The 17,932-nt window shown below is 38.7% G+C and overlaps 1 pseudogene; it reads left to right on the top strand.

Moving 5' to 3' along the window:
* The first annotated feature begins 17,776 nt into the window (after positions 1 to 17,776).
* Positions 17,777 to 17,932, top strand: LOC129243277 (U2 spliceosomal RNA; annotated as a pseudogene).

Here is a 17,932-nt window from a genome sequence, read left to right as displayed (position 1 = left end):
CGGCACAAACTGCTTTTTAAAGCCTCCTCCGCTAGCTCAATCCAGCAATTTCCTTTGCCTATTGGACCTCATTTGGAATCAGTTGCCGTTCACTTTTACTGGTAAACCACTTCCGCATTTGTAGTCGTATATATGTTCATATGTATGCACAAATGGTATATTATTGTTTCCATTTACAGGCTTCATTTGTGGTGGCCGTTTCACGTCAGTAAGGGTAATTATTCCCCCCTCAGGCCAAGCTGATAGCTGTCAACAGGCGTGTGCTCGTCTTTATGACTAGGCGTTTGGTGGACAAGGTAAACATGCGAAATTAAATGCGGCACAAATAAATAAATATTACCGTTTACGATTTCCCCTTTAGCCATACCGCTTGTCCAAAGCTTCGATTGACCTCAATTATGGTTATATACTGGCGCAGAGCCCCACCACTTGCTTCTGCAGCTCATCAAAATGTGCCTTTAGGAATTAATGTATATGCGTATATTAGTACATAGGTATGTAAATGTGCACATGTATATACATAGATATATGCATGTATGTATGTATTCAGTCTATTAACTGCACCACCACTATCGATTAAAGGATTTCAAGAGACCCGCTGAAGCAATTCATGCATTATTCAACGCGCGTTTCAATGTGTCTTCAACGCAGAACTTTTATTTTCTTTTCATCCGTTGTCGGCCGCTTAATTTCCCAAATTCTTTCGCCACTTTCGCCGCTGCAACGCATGACATTTTAATCAGCAACAGGCGCCGGTGGTAGCACGGGCCAGCAGTAAAGCAGCAGACGGCAAGGGGTGATTGCGATAACGAACTTCCTGCCATTTGACCATTGAATGTCCTTTGACCACCGCTTAACATTTCGTTGCTTCGTCAGCTGAATTAGATTCCTCGATGCTGATTAAGATGGATACGAATACCTACCCATCGATTCGCAAACTTACACTTAGCTTTCTTCAGTCTCTGCCGGCCACATGTACATGCATATGCCCACTTATGTGTATGTATTGATGCATCTTTGCTCATGTAGATATGTACGTCGTTGTGATTGCAATCAACTATTAAAATGTATGCTCGCCATGGTGAGTGAATTAGTTCAATTGACTGCTCAGGCATTACAATCAACTGCATTGGTGTATATGGATGTACATACGTATGTACTTCTTATGGCTTTCATTGTCGTTTTTATTGTTGTTGCTGCTATGCACTACACCCGATTAAATACCGCACAGTTCAATTTATTCTGACAGATTTTGGATTTGGGCGTAAACGGGTCGTGTTTGCTTGAATGAATTTGATCCACCTACTATCCGAAACAGATCATAACTGTTCTTCACGCTGACTTCACCTCCTAAATAATGCCAATAATCGTATGGATTTTGGTTTTTGAAGTGATAAGTTTAAAAGCACGACTTTAAAATCATCTTTGGAGTTTAAATTTCGGTAAGATGACTTGGCTCAATTTGAGTTGGGAAATGTTCACAGATGTTACGGATATGTAAAAAATTTGTGCTGAAGGGACTTCAAAAACTGAAAAACCTTTGGCCGCTATAGTACTAAAATGAGATAGTACTCAAATAAGTTCATGGGAGAAACAATTCAGGTTTCGGGAACAAACAAAGTTACTCGGACAAAGTTTTGTAATATTCGTAACTTTTTTATTAAACAATTGTATCACAATGTTGACTTTTTCAAAGGTTTGTTTTCTATAAAAATGCTCGCTTTAAATGCCTCTAACTAATTAATATGTTTTAATTGGTATTTGAAGAAACACTTGTGTGCTATAGTAAATATACTCTTACTTTTAGCCTGAGTCGCACTCTTTTATGTAAAATTTGTTTTAGATATTTTGCCAAGCTGAAAAAAATATCCACTACAGCCTGAGTTGAGTCCAGAAAAATTGACCGATTTTTTCCTTATTACATGAATTCATTCAGAATTTCTCTAGTTTTATGGTCCAGCTACATTTCAAATCCCCTGGTACTTGGTACTTATTCTTCTTGGTTAGGGCTTTGAAAAAACTCATTGCAAGATATATTTTTCCAAATCAAAAACTCGCAAGACTTTATTTAACTAAATTCGAACATGTGGTGAGAAACGCAAAAATTCGTAGGGCGAGTTGAAGCAACTGGATTGAGCGATTTCCTAGGACGCTCCGTTAAGAGACCAGCCGTTTTGTCCATATCAGAATGACTTACTTCAGTTCCTAGTCATATGCTTTCTAGTTAAATTTTTTAGGAGAATAGCTAATTTTCTGCAATTTGAAAAAACTATTAGGTGCGCAACTAAGTTCCCGCTGTTTGTAAATAGATGCCGCCAACAGTGTGTGCTAGTCGATTCTAACATAACCTATACGTCATAAACAAAGCTTAGACATATGGTAAAGAAACTGCTTCGTCTGATTTTGTGCCGAATAATCGCCATTTGCAGGAAGTGTTGATTTTCCTCTTTCATTCGAATAAACGGCGGCTGAAGGGCATCGGGAACTACAAAAAGTTTATGGAGATGCTGCTTTAAATGAAACAACGTGCCGAAATTTTTTCCGTCGCTTCAAAAACGGTGATTTTAATGTTGACGATCGTCCGCGTGAAGGAAGGCCAAAAATCTCCGAAGGCGCTGCCAAACGCAAGAAGAGCTTGCTTCAGTATTAGGTGTTACCCGCCAATCCATTTCCGATTGCATGCTTTGGGACTGATTCAGAAACAGGGAACTTGGGTTCCTTATGAGTTAAACTTGAACGTCGTTTTTTCGCCTGTGAACAACTGCTCCAGCGGCAAAAAAGGAAGGGGTTTCTTCATCGCATCGTGACGGGTGATGAAAAATGGGTTCATTACAGCAATCCAAAGAAAAGAAAGTCATGGGGGCTGCCCGGTTATGCTTCTACGTCGTCCCCTCGGCCGAATATTCACTCTGCGAAGGTTACGCTATGTATTTGGTGGGACCAAATTCGTGTTATTTATTATGAACTGTTAAAACAAAGCGAAAACATCACTGGGGATCGGTATCGACTTCAATTGATGCGATTGAGCCGAGAACTGCGCGAGAAGAGGCCGCAATTCGCGGATAGGCATGAAAAAGTGATTCTACAGCATAACAACGCTCGGCCTCACGTTGCCAAACCCGTTAAAACCTACCTGGAAACAATGAAATGGAAAATCCTGCGCCGTCCGATAATCACCTGTTCCGATCGATGGCACATGGTCTAGCTGACCAGCAGTTCCATTCATATGAAGACATCAAAAAATGGCTTGATCCGTGGATAACCTCAAAAGTTCAACAGTTTTACCGCGACGGCATCCGAGATCTACCGGAAAGATGGGAAAAAGTAGTAGCCAGTAATGGGCAATACTTTCAATGATTCACTTGGAACCATTTTTTCAGAATAAAGCTGTGTTTTCATAAAAAAAACAGCGAGAACTTAGTTGCGCACCCAATAAGTAGTTTACATATTAAAATACAAAATAAAACTTAAGAGTCAGCCTGAGCTCAACATAAGAAAATTTTGAGAAATTCTGGTTCTTTCTTTCTTGCTGCCTATTTCAAATAGCCGAAAATTGCCGAAATGCTTACAAAATAGATCTTGGAAGCATTTTACAAAAAAAAAATTGAAATAATGAAAAATTAAGCCATATTTAAAATAAAGCGGTTTTTACTATGGACTTGAGCAGTTTTGAAAAGCATAGGATTAGCGGAAAGGTAGCGGACTTGACAGAGCCTTATTGGCCATACGACTATTTGGGGCCCTGAAAGAAAAGATTTTATAATATTATAAAAAAATGTGGGCTATAAGTTTTAGGTATATTCTCATTACGGCCTTGTGCAAAGCCAAAAACAACATGAGTGGCGAACTTTGTTGCTGTCTTCACAACATTGGGAATAAATGTAAAAATAGTTACTTGGAATTTATTTTTCTTCTTTTTTGCATCTTCTGATCTTCGCTTTTTTTGCCTTATTCCATGGCAATATTTTTATATAATCGCTTTTTAATGGGTTTAGGAAATTTTGATTCACACTTTCGGTAGGTCTTTGTCACCTTTGAATAAACTGTTAATCTTAAATACGTTTTCTTATCATGTCGACATTAAAAACTATTTATTTGTTGGGCCAGCGCGTAATGCATCAAAAATCTGTGAAAATTTCGTCTGTGGACTTGGGCAGTTTTGATATGTACCGGCTCGTACGTACCCTACTCTGTATCATGTTACATGAAAACAAAATACACACCGTACACCCCCGCGTCTAAAATATGATACTTTTAGAACGTAATTTAAAAAACAAAAACAATTTTTTGACGAAAGTAGGGAAGCCTCAAGTTTTATAATTTTCTATTATCTTCGACATTTACAGTCGGACTGAAAGTGTCATATCGATGTTTTAGTTCCAAAGTTTATTGACCTCAAGTACTTCCACCATATCAAAGTCCATTATTAACGACTGGTTTCCCAAGTTGCTTACACAGTTCTTTTTATACACAAATCCTAAGGTTGCGTTTAGATTTTAATGCCCGCTCCAAGTCAGAATCGTGAGAAAGAAAATGTTATTTCAGTTGGCCTTGGTTAGTTCTAAAGTGAATCAATTGCATCCTTTCCAGGATATATGTAAATACATATTTATATATCACAAGAAACATCTTGACGTCATGAAGCATTATTTTAGGAACTATGTTTGTTTAGAGTACATTTTTTTTTTGTTATTATTTTTTTAGACACTTGTGCCAGAACGAAATTTTCGTATAAAAACTTATTGGCAAACCGAGTTGTTTCAGAATCGTGTAAAACAAGACCGCGTAAAAAAGTTATGTAATCAAAGAAGAGAAAATACATATACATAGATATTCCTTGTGGTGACACAAATCTACCTAATTGTTTTCGTGCTTAACTTTGAGTATCTCAAAGTTCTTGTATATCTTTGTACAAACATAGGAATATGTATATGTATATGTTTTTAATCCTTTCATCCAATCCTTCGTCTCAATATCTACTCCTCGCCACTGAAGAATGCTTTATTGAGCATACATACATACCTACCTATTGTACATATGAAAGTATGTAATAAATAGGTGTGCAATTCGATACATATGAATGTAAAACTAGCCCAGAATTATGTGAAGCATTTCGAAATGGCTGGTGCTACTGTTTTGGATAAAATACCAAAGAATTAGATGGTAAAATTAAACGAAATAAATTCAACCGGCCGCAGTAGAAGCGAATATCTGTAAGTGCTAGATTTTTTTTGTTTTTTGGTTTTCTTTAAATACAAATTAAATCAGAGATTTGTGTATGTTGATAACCGATTTGTGCCCGCGCTCAAACTCGGGGATTATTTGTACCTAAATATATATATTAGGTACATATACATATATACATATTTACACATATGCATTTGTCGTTCGCGTGTATGGGTATGTGTGGCTATGCGAGTGAGTATCTTTGTGTCCGATCCAAACATTGACCTGCTTTAAATTACTCATTGCGTAGTGTTACAAGTCGTCAAGTCTTGCGGCGACTGGACAAGCAATGCAAACCGACCTGAAATGCCCGAGCGAGTGTCAATGAAAAACACACAGAGCCCGAATAGTTTCGTAAAAAGTAAAAAGTTACAGATAAATTTAAATGGCATCAACTGCTTACTGACGACTCGCGTTTACCGTGAACAGAAGCAAGGCACCTTATCTGAAATGAGAAATCATTTGTTCCACTGTAACTTTAACGACTGAAGCATCGGTAAGCAGCAACAATGACATCAGTATCAGCTACAAATACAACTGCAGCAACGGCAGTAAGAGAACCAAATAGATACAGTGACTGATACGAGTTTTATGTAAAAATTTTATAGCATCAAGTAACAATAACAATAAACGCATTTGTGTCTTTTTTGTCACTTTTTGTGTGTTTGTTGGCAAAGTAGTTAACAAAGTAATTACAAAAGTATTTTAAGTACGTGGTAAAGGTAATCAAAACTTTTGAATAAGTTGTTTTAACCGCATTAATGCGACGAGCTTAACGCACACAATCACAACTGTCGATTAATTAAACGGTTTCATTAACTTTTTGAGTCGAGCAAATGGGAAATACTTACATATTCATTAATGTGTAAATATATTTACTAATACAAACGTACATACGAGTACACATGTCATACCATATTATGCACTACGCTACTACATAGGCACCCGCATAAGTCATATGATGCTTTACCAGGCGTTAAAGCTATCCAAATGGGTAATTAGCTTTTGCATTTTTGTTAATGATTAGTTTTCCTTGAGAAGTTTTTGTGATTGTATTGAGTCGGCAACTTGAAATCTGCCGTGAAGGATGATGTGCAAACACACATTTTTTACGATTTTTTAATGCCAATGGGAACTTTTAGTTCACTATTTTCATTTAAACAAAAGTGGGGACTTTGTGTAAGAGATGAACAACGACCTGGGCAACCAAAAGAAAGCACGAGACAAGAAGGCCTTTTGAATTCAATGGAAGTTGCACAGTAATCCATGCCCACCTGATTGAGAGGGGTTTTAATGATTCAAGAGCAAGAAAATCAGATACCCTACCAATTCAGCTGGAACGATGCTGATAGTCGTTTTTCAATATGCGACAAGTGTTTTTAACGCACCGGAGGTTTTCCCCTGCATTTGGAGGGGCGAATGATACACTCGGCTGTGGCGGCCCTACTTGTTTTTAGCAACGGAGTAATTTAAGAAAAATCAGTAAAAAATTTTTACAAAATGTGCAGGAAATTGGTTGTCGGTTAAGCGCATTTGTCTCCTGCCAACTGGCGGCAATGATTATTTTCACGCACAGAGAGAAAAAGCCTGTGTAAAATGTATCTCGATATCCAACAATTCAAATTAAAACGTTCACTCCCTGCGTGAGCTAATTGTCGAATAAATTCAAATGAGACTAATTTCATTTCATTATCCTGATTTTAATATGCGCACACGGCATTGTTGCCTTAACACAACTGCAAATCTTGCCCGCAGATAAAGTGTTTTGAGCAATAAAATATGTCATATTTTAACAAAATTACAATAAACTCATTTTGCACGGTACACATTTGCCATCCAGAACTCACGTGTGAACGTGTGTAAGTGCATATGTGTGGGCTCGTTTGTTGCATGCAAATCCCTGCATAGCCTCAAATGGGACACCTTGGCTGGCTCGCTGGCTGGAGTATGGAGTGCTGCCAGTAATTAACCGAACCACCATTGTCGTGCGAGTACCCATTTGTATCCAATTTGAAAGTGTAAAGGCGACTGATATGCACTCGTGTAATAAAATTACTAATTATTCGGGACACAAAGCCAACGACAAACGCGATGCTAATCTGCATGCAAGTTATATGTCCTCCAACAATACGTAGAGCGGTTGTATGCGACATCGTAGTTATGGCACACCGAGGAACTCACATGAGGGTGATTGTGAATGAAACTTTCTTCGCCCGAATCAGCACACATGCTTGGCAGACGCTGGGTAATAATGACTTGAATTATTTTAATAATTTTGTCTGTGAATCAAATGCTCTTATCTTTGAGCAGGTTATATGAATGGGAATATCCTTGCGTTGGTTATTACTTTATTCACTTACATACATAAGTCTTTAGCATTTTCATGAGAGCTACAAAGATCTTATCAAGTTTTAAACTTATGTGTAATTTGGGAGCTCGTTTATGGAAATTTCAGTTCTACTTACATATGTATGTATGTATGTTTGCATGCATAGCTTTACGCGTTTGTGCAAAGACTCGACATGTCCTCATTTTTATTAGCCACAATAAAGAATTTAATAATAATTGCTAAGACGTCGTGCAATGAAACCTTTAGTATTCCATTAATGTGCGAGTAATGTCTCAAGGAGTAGTTTTCTCATAAGATACATCTAATATACACATCCATATACATACATACAGGCATGTACAAATGCTTAAATGGGATAATGCACACAAATATAAATATATACATCTATTATACATGTATGTACCCTTATGTATGTATATATATGGTGTACTCGTTCAGATATAAACTATTCATAGTGGAGGTTGAGGGGGTCTGTGCTGGCTGCCAAGTGTATGCCAATGCGTTTTTGGCAATTTCAATGACCACATGCAGTTAGACGGTCCTGGTAAACGATTCTCATGCTGCTTTTTAAGTGTATATGTATGCATATCTGTACTTATATAAGCACTGGACGAAAATATTGTCTGCATGCACTCTCAGTTCCTTAGCGATTTGGCCGTTTACTTTCTTCTCTTATGGTTCCAGTCAGCACCTGTGTCACCACGACTGCGCTGGCACCGTTTGTATTATATTATTTGAGATTTTTATCACCTAATGCCGCCCTCGTATTGCTTTTGGCTCAATTTCCGATGCGTTTTCGCATACCAACCAGCAACTCCATGACCATTTTTATGGGACCAAATTGCATTACAGATGCATAAAATCATCATTTCTGCGGTTAATGGGCAAAATTGAATTTCATTTGGCATTGATGAGATTTAGTTGGATATCTAAATGTTTTTATAGAGTGTCAACGAGAATAGCTTTGAGGATGCTAGCAGGCTTTTGAAGAAGAGAAAATTATGCTGATTGCATGTAAGCGGTTATCCACTGAAGAAGATATGCAATGGAGATAGAGCTGGTGGGACAATAGTACGAAAGTGCAATACAAACATATTTACGTATATATACAGACCTGTACGTATGGGTATAGAAGTGTTTACTCGTCACACCCTTCCTGTCGAGCGCGGTGGCCATGCCTTTGTAATGCGCTTGGTTAGAACGGCAGTTTACACAAGTGGGGAAAGTTATGGAAGGCTTTGTACACCAACACCGCAAATCTTTGGAACAAACCAAGAATAACTTTGGGCTCAATGGGCAATTGAGAAGTTTGCTCTCTCTCGAGCAACAAACGCTTTTATATGACGCACACGCGTGGGCCGTTCGAGATAATAATGCAACTGCAGGCAAATACCACTACGAAAGCGATGCATCAAGTGCGCATAGAGTCTGTGCCACAGTCTTGCAAGGGTTAAAATATGTATGTAAATGTGCACATGTATGTGGTATGCACGCCAACCCGTTCTCCTCCAGCAACGAAACAACTGCCCTCCTTCTATTTCCCCAGCCTTGGCGCGTAGCAAAGAAAAAATGGGAATACGCAACTAATTTTTACGACTTTCGTATGCAAATTTCAGCAATTTTATTAGGCGGCACATTTCCACAAAAAAAGGCTCTTGACGCCCCTGTTGGCATACAACGCTCGCGCCTGTTACTGTACAATTTAAATTTGTTTATGTGTAATTCTTTTGTTCGCACACTTTAAGGTGGCACAGGTACACTTTGGTGCGTCGTTCCTTTCATGCCTCATATTGCTACAATTGCTGGATTGTTGGATTGTTGGGTGTAAACATTATTTTTATGTTTGTTAATTTGCTTTCTTTTCCCAACGAATTTTCTCCATTTTCACAATTTCACGGAAATTTGCATTTCTTAGCTGTGGACAAAAAAACGACAAGAGAAAACAGATGTAAAACGTAAGTCAATAGGGATGTTTTCTGCTCTATTCCGTGCGTATTAAATTTTTTTCTCATTTTTTGACATTTTGACTGTTTTTTTTTGGCATTCCTTGGCGTTTTTAAACTAAAATTGGAGTATAATAAATTAGAAAAACGAAAATGTGAAAAGGGAACTTTTAATTAGCTGCACATTGAAAGAACAATTGACTCTGTTAGATTAATCGTCTGTAAATTTCAGACGAACTTGGAATTTAAACTTTAACAAGTGTTTGTGAAATGCGAGAATGAGTGAAATATAAAAAGTGGTGAGTGGGGGTAGTCGGGGTTAAAATACTCGCCTATAATATATATATATGTATATATAATTGGCGCGTACACCCTTTTTGGGTGTTTGGCTGAGCTCCTCCTCCTATTTGTGGTGTGCGTCTTGATGTTGCTCCACAAATGGAGGGACTTACAGTTTTAAGCCGACTCAGAATGGCAGATATTTTTATGAGGAGCTTTTTCACGGCAGAAATACACTCGGAGATTTGCCATTGCCTGCCGAGGGGCGACCGCTATTAGAAAAAAGTTTTTCTTTAATTTTGGTGTTTCACCGTTATTTGAACCTACGTTCTCTCTGTGAATTCCGAATGGTAGTCACGCACCAACCCATTCGGCTATGGCGGCCGCCCTTTATAATACGGCAATAATACGGCAATACAATTTCTATGAAACTTGATTGACTTTAGGCGGACACAAATTTTGAAAAGTATATCTTCATCTGGAGTCAAATGGCTATTGGATGATATTTTGGCTGTCTGAGTGTTGGCGCGTGACTACCATTCGGGAGTGCGTAAGTTCGAATCTCTGTGCATGAACATCACTAATAATAAAAAAAGTTTTTTCTAAAGACTCCTCATAAAAAACCATTTTCCGTTCGGAGTCGGCTTAAAGCTGTAGGTCCCTCCATTTGTGGAGCAACATCAAGACTCCCGCCACAAATAGGAGGCCAAGCACGTAACAGAAGTATACGCGCCAATTATTTATTATAATTTTTTTAAGTATTTTTGTAATGTAATCTACATCTACTAAGCATGATTTGAAAATACTGTTCAGCTATAGAATCATCAGCCGAGAAAATCAAGTTGGGTTTTTACTTTGAATGAAACATGCCATTACTCGGCTAGGGTCGAGGTCCTTAAGCTATAACTGCCAATAATAGAAAACATGGTAGATCTTCAGGATATGTATTATTTCCGCGGTTTTTTGCCACCAGACCTAGCGAACGAGCCTGATATTGACATCTCCCTATTTCAAGAAGATGGAAAGGTTGTCCGTTCGCAACTGCGAATGCTAAAGATTAATTTGAGAAACCTTTAGATTCCACATTTTAAATGTAACAAGCGACTTGATCTTCGTCCCGATTGTTATGCGCGCGTAATTTGTTCTCTTTGAATCGCGGGAGAGCGAAGATTAAGACCTGTTTTGACCCAGACTCAAAGCTGTCCTTCCTGTAGGATGCTTTCAAGCAGCGTCTGTTGTCGATCTTTATTCTTGCCAAACGCAAGATCTAGCATCGACGCCGGCCAGGATGAGCTTGAGCCTCAAGCCTCTGATACAAACCTTCCTGAACAGAAATGCCAACATTCTCAGCTGCCAAATCATACCTATCGATATCGATTGTTCTCATAAAGCTAGAAAAACATCCGTTATATACGGTGGGCACCGTAGTGATATGCGGTAGTGCGTGACCTTTCTTCAGTGCCTGGGTTCGAAAGTAGTGTGAGCGAGAAACACCAAAAGTAGAGAAAAAAAGTTTGTAATAGTGGTCGCCCCATCATTTGCCATTCGGAGCCGGCATAAAACTGTAACCTCCTCCATTTATGGAGCAACCACAAATCGGAATTTCACCTCGGCCAAACATCCAACAGAGGATGTAGTATTTACGAATATTAGAAAGAAGAGAGCGTGAAAATTTCCAGAATGCGCGCTGTGGCTTCTAAATGCGCATATATGACTTTTAATGTTCTGTAGTAAATTTGCTACTATCTTTTTGCGTATCAGCCTCCTCGCCTAAGTGTTTTAGTGAAACTCTTCGAAGGCTTGTCCTTGTTTGCCGATAGGCGCGCAGACAAATATGCATTTACGCATACATACATACTCGTATGCATAATTATAATACAAATATTTAATTGGATTCCATCAAGATTAGCGTGTTTTATTGTTTCAGCCCTTGAGAGTGCCAGCATCTAGTTTTTCGCTGCTGGTTGTTTTGCATAATTTGTTCGCAATCAGTGCTTGAATAACAATTGCTCCAAGGCCTGAACGGGCAGATAATTCAATTTGCTCCAGCTTTCACTTTCAATTGATTCGATTATTGCAAATTATTTGGAATACTAAGAATTTCTAAGCCCATCCAGCGACGAGTTCCACAGCGACCCCTGCTGCTGTGTGGTAAAATGTTGCCATTACCATACACACCCAAACATGTGCATACATTCCTGTTCACCCACTCGCCGCGCATACCAGCAACAGTAGCTACTCATACTGTCGGCACACATGTGCTTTAACCCCTTCATCATCATATGGCCAACCACCCCGTATCTAATGCTCAAGAACTCGTTGTTTTGGCGTTGGGGCTCAGTTTCGAGTGCGGTTGTGTAGTTGTGCGATGTTCTGCGATGTCGTTGGGTCTGTAAAACATATGTTTTCGTTTTAAAAAATTGGCGGATGGTTGACGGTGGCACACAGAAGATTTATTGACGATTGGTGGCGACATAAATCGTCGATTTGTATGATTGCCAACAATAATCGATTGAATAATTGACTCGATGTGGGACCGATGCGATGTGCGACGAGTACTGTGCGGTGGTGGAGGCTGAGACTGATTGGAATGGCGAGCGAAAAGTGTACAAAACCCTGTTAGAAGTGATACAATTTTTGGCCACCAGCTTGAATTCGCAGTAATAAATCAATTTCCCTATTCTTCTTGCCCTGAATACTCACTCGTGAAGCTCTGGAGTAGGCAGCTGTAGATGAGAGAATCCGTATTGCGAAGTACATTCCAAAAATAATGGAAACGAGAAAACGACTCAAAAGCGTGGAGTTTCAATTATATATGAGCTTATTTGTAAATACATCGGAATAGTTACAATTTCAAAAAATATTACTCAGATGTTCCAATGAAGCCTGTATCAATGCATGTATCTTTGCCCAATATACTTATCATGCATATGTATGTAGCAAGGGCGTAACCAAAGCGGTGGTCGTTTTGGAGCTCACACCCCCTCCAAAATTTTTGATATCAATGAAGGGCACCGCTTTTCAACACTTTTGGCATGGCAAAAGCATCAAAAAGTACAATCACTAATCAAAAATGATCATCCAACCTATATGAAACTGCAAATTGTGTCGTTTGCCTTTGTATTTTAACACCAACGATAACGAAGTGTAAGGGCGATGTAATGTTTTCATTTCTCAGACGCTCTTTACTCTGGTTGAAGAGTATTTATAGTTCCGCAATCTAAAAGATAGATTTTCAAAACATAAAATTGGCTTTCAAACACCTTTCCCGATAGTACCTCAACTATTGACGATAATTTAAAGAAATTCCTTATTTTTATAGTGATGGCTTCGAAGGACATTTTGAGAAAGTTCCGAGAGGATTAAATCTTTGGTAGATATAAAATAATTTGCAATATGAAGTCCGAGGTAAGGTCAAAAATTGTTTTCAAACCGTGCGGAAGAGAACGACTGCGCTGGGACTTCCAATTGTCCAATTGCTATTGTGAAACATGAGATATTGCGGAAGGATCTTAGATTTAACCCCTTCAAAATCCAAATCGTCCACGGGCTTAAGTCTAACGATTAATATTTGCGTAAGAATTTCTGCGGGATAATGCTGGAGCAATTTCGTACGGTAAACACTATCATTCGGAGTGGTGAAAACCATTTTCATTTGGAAAAACGGAAATGCAAATAAGCAAAATTGCCGTTATTGGTCACCTAAAGGAGAGAACCAACTATTAATATATCAAAAGCTACTTCCCAGCCCAAAAATGAAAGTTTGGTGTGCATTGTTAAGCAGTGGAATAATTCACCCATATTTTTTTCAATATTTTTTTGAAAATCGTCGAGCGCAAGCAATTTCTGTGGACGGTGTCAGTCATCGGCACATGCAGAACAATTATTTTCTACCAATAATGAGACAACATTCATCCGTGTATTAGTTTTCCGTGCACATGGCTTCAGCAAGATGGCACCACGCCGCACACGGCCAAAGAGACCAAGGCAATACTGCGTAATTTCTTCCCTAACAAACAAACAAGGCCGTTTCGGTGGCATATAGTGGCCACTCAGATCGTCCGATCTTGCTCCTATGGACTTGTTTCTGGATAGGTACCTCAAAAGTAAAGTCTATGAAACAAACCCAACGACCATCTCAACACTAAATAAAAATATCGCTCGCGAGGTTAATGGCATCCCGACATCACTTCTCCAGTAAGTGGCACGAAGTGAGGAGGCCAGATTCCAAGACTGTACCTGACTTAACGGTCTACATTTAGAGGTAATAATATAAAAAAAAAAAACAAAATAAAATCTACACTAGTATTATTTGTAATACTTATTGAAATAAACTTTTATGCCACCGCACACCCTAATAACTCCTGATGGCATTAGCCGCTTGATCTCACCACATTTTTTGTAGGCGTAATTGTATTATCTTGTTCAATAAATAATATTAATAAGCCTTTCCATAGTTAGTTGTGAGAAAGAATCGACACGCACAACAAAAATTGGAGGAGACGCTATGCCAAAACAACCCTCAATGGTGTAAAGAGTTGACGCGCCTTGATGTTGTTTTAAAATATGTAAAAATGTATATTCTTTCAGGTCCCACCATTTTTATTCAAACACTGCTCTTAATATTTTATGTCAAAAATGGCAGCATCTACATATATGTCCACCATGAGCTGCCAGCCCTTTTTCTCTCCTCGACAAAATCAGTTTTGTGAAATTTGTTCACCAAAAAATCAGGAATTTTGCAATACGTTGTTCTCAAATATTGACAATTTTCATAATAAGTTTACAAATATCTTTACGAATGTCAAAGATGGCATAAAAAGGTACCGTCTAGGAATTATTCACTACTGACATTTGGGCTTCACTATTAAAAGACCCTTTATATACCAGTTTATTACGTAATTCTGACGCTCTTGCCACGTTCAAAAGAAATTATTTTCATGCAATTTCTACAAAAATACCTTGAGGGATTGATAGTTTAAATATCGCATTAAGGTCCAGTTATTCAATATTTGACAGATAGAAAACAGTAAGTCAATTTTAGTTGTTTTGACAAAACACAAGCTACTCCCCACTCCAGTTAATGATTTCTTTACTTAATTTCGCTTCAACCTTCAACAAGGTGAAACTGTGTGAATCATTTTAGTTAAGCGCCTTGGATGAAATTTAATTGAAAAGTGTTTTCAAAACAGCGCACTTACACAAAGGTGTGCGTGTGTGTGTATTTTTCTTGGCGGCTTCTAAGCGTTTCGTTGTTATGATTTAATATTATTTGCTTATTATTTCAGTATATCATTATGAAGACGAACGGAAGCCACGGAGCGAGTGGAGCGAGAGGAGCGTAGGCGGTGCAGCTTTCTTGAAGATTGACGTGTGCCGTTCTCTGCCGAAGTTCCGCACTGCCTTGTTGCCTTATTGTCAGCGTGGCCTGCAGCCCAAGTGAGTGTCTCGTGTTCCGGGTCTAGTTGCCGTTTCTGCCACCACCACAACTTGTTGGAAATGTAACGGAAATGAGTATGAACAATGGTTGCATAATTTTTCAAAACGTCAACGATGATGAGCCTGTGCGCTGTGACAGAGAAGGCGTCGTCGTACCAATTTGTAGTTGCTCCTGCGGCAGTCGCATTGATGTAGGAGCATTGTGTTGACAACAAATTCGATTTTAGCACCAGCCGCCAGCAATTATAATAATATGCTTACTTATACAATATTTCAGATTAACTCCCACCAGTTGTGGTAGCTGTTGTTGTTGTTGTATTTGAAAAAAATTTACATAATTTCATTTGCGTTGAACAGACATTTGCGCTAGTGGCGAACTGACGACATGAAGCACAGGAAGGGTGGGGGGCCGTGGGATGGTGTGGTGCGAGTGGGGTTGAAGTGGTATTTCGCGGCTTTGAAGAGGTTAAGTGCGTCATTGTTTGAGTTTATGGCATATTGATGGGCGTTGCAGCAACTTTAAACTTGACACTGGCTGGAAGCTATTCAAATGGGGGAAGCGGCCAAGCGAGTTGAGGTCACAATTATGCTTTTGCTGCTTTAGTACTTTTGGTGGATGCCGCACAGCACTGAAAACTGATGTTTTTGATTTCGATTATGCAAATTTAAATGTTAGAACAATGTTGCCCATTCAAAAACGAAAAAAGTAAGTCACACATTGCCACTGTGAAATCTGTAAGCGGCAGTTGTAGGTGTAGTACTCGTGCGTAGTGGGAGTTGGAGCTACTCCAGGGAGTAAAATTTAAGTTGTTGACATGGAAATTTGAATGGTTAAATGTGAACTTTAAAGGAATCTGGTTTTGCTCCACATTACAATCTTTGAAGAGTTATCCTATTCGAGTTTTGCATTAGTTTCTGATTTTTGATTTCTCTGTACATATACGTGTGTGTGCAAATCAAATACCTACAGCTACCGATAAAAACTAAGCGTGGCATATTTCGTTTCCGCATCATTATTGTTTAGTGCCCAACCGTACCAGTGGGAGTCATATCCGCGGATACATTTAAAACGGTCAACTACCCTCCAATTACCCTTTTACGAACCGTTGAGCAATACAGTTCGTTGATCAATTGACTGCGTCAAAATGTGCAATCCTTTAAGGATGTCGACTCAATTCCACGGATTTTCCTTCAAATTCAGCAATTCTATGATATTTATTTATTTCCTTTTTTAAATATTCCTTTGGAAGTACAACCCATCCAGATTTTTAATTAGTTTTTTCTTTTTATTTATTTATTTCTTTCTATTTACTTTGCGAAGTTCAATCAGAAATAAATCTTAATGGTTTCTTAATTTTTAGTCGTAAATCCCATTTTGATTTTTATGGATTTTTTGTTCATTTACGAGTCTTTTTAGGAACATGGGATCTCTATCAAGCATTTCTACGCAACTGAGTTTAAGGCAGTGTTTTTCATTCAGTCCCTATCAGGTATTGCAACTAGGTTCCTTACGTAGCGTGTGTCGTATCCACCGTCGCTCTATTCTCCTGATTGGAGGACGTCTCTAAGATTTTGCATACATGCGCAGGAAAATCTTTTTCTGTTCTGCCACATTCCGATGTCGTATAATAATGTGGAATTATTGTAAACACCAAAATTTCTCACTTTTTTCTAGAGTTCTGGATTCTCCATATTGAACATAAACGGGAGAAAGCTACTCTGACTATGGTTAATCGATTATTAGCGTATAGTGACACGACATGCGGTTATTGTACCTACATCCGAAGTAGCCTTCCAACAGTGGTTTTTATCTGTGAGAAAGGAGAAGTCCAAGTCCTCGAGGTGTGATGTAAGATCCACTCTATGCCATTTTTTGTCGGTGCTCAGTTTGATCTTTCCTCATTTAGGACTGTTACGAAGAGAGATATCGCTGCTCTATTTTGGTTTTTTAGCAACTTTTCAGATAGACAGTTAGTGCAAATTTTGGAGTAATGCCATAATGACACTGCTTGTTTACTTGTGGTGTTAACTCCAACACAACACCAACAATAGGCGGTAAAGGCCATGATAACCGACTTTTGTAGCCTTTGGCGACATCACTTGGCCGCATCGAAACTGCGATTCGACCCCGTTAGACTTTTTAATTAGGTGTCGCCAAAGATAATCTAAACACAGTCCGTAATCCTCGTAATCCATAAACAATGGTAACAGAAAAGGTTTTGGGTTTTTGAAGTGAAAACTTCTTTAGAATCGTTGGGAGTGATTTGAGGAAAAGTGAAACGAAAAAGCGACCCTTTTGGCTACGAAGCGTTATATTATATGTTGATATAAACGTAGCGACGAACTAAATAAAAATAACTTTTATTTTTTCTTGTGATTCGAACCAAGGATTTTGGATCGGAAGCTCACATTGCTAGTCGCTCGGCTACCGCGCCATGCTGTCATCGCTGGCCTAAAAGTTATTTAGTTACGAAGCGTTATATTATATGTTGATATAAATAATTTTTGTGAGCGTGTAATTCTCAAAAGGTTTATTAGAAAATCTATTGAAGTAGGTAGTGTGGTATCTGTTCGTATCAGCTTAACATCTGATAGATCCTCCGTCGGAGGACAACAAATGTTAAACTGATTTTTGGAAATGGGCGGAGTGTTTTAAAGGCTTGCTCCACCTCTGCCACGGGTTGGCCCTAGGGAT

This window comes from Anastrepha obliqua, chromosome 3, assembly GCF_027943255.1.
Source record: "Anastrepha obliqua isolate idAnaObli1 chromosome 3, idAnaObli1_1.0, whole genome shotgun sequence".
NCBI classification, from domain to species: domain Eukaryota; kingdom Metazoa; phylum Arthropoda; class Insecta; order Diptera; family Tephritidae; genus Anastrepha; species Anastrepha obliqua.
The sequence above is the reverse complement of the archived record's forward strand: the minus strand, read 5'-3'. Positions and strand labels throughout refer to the sequence as shown.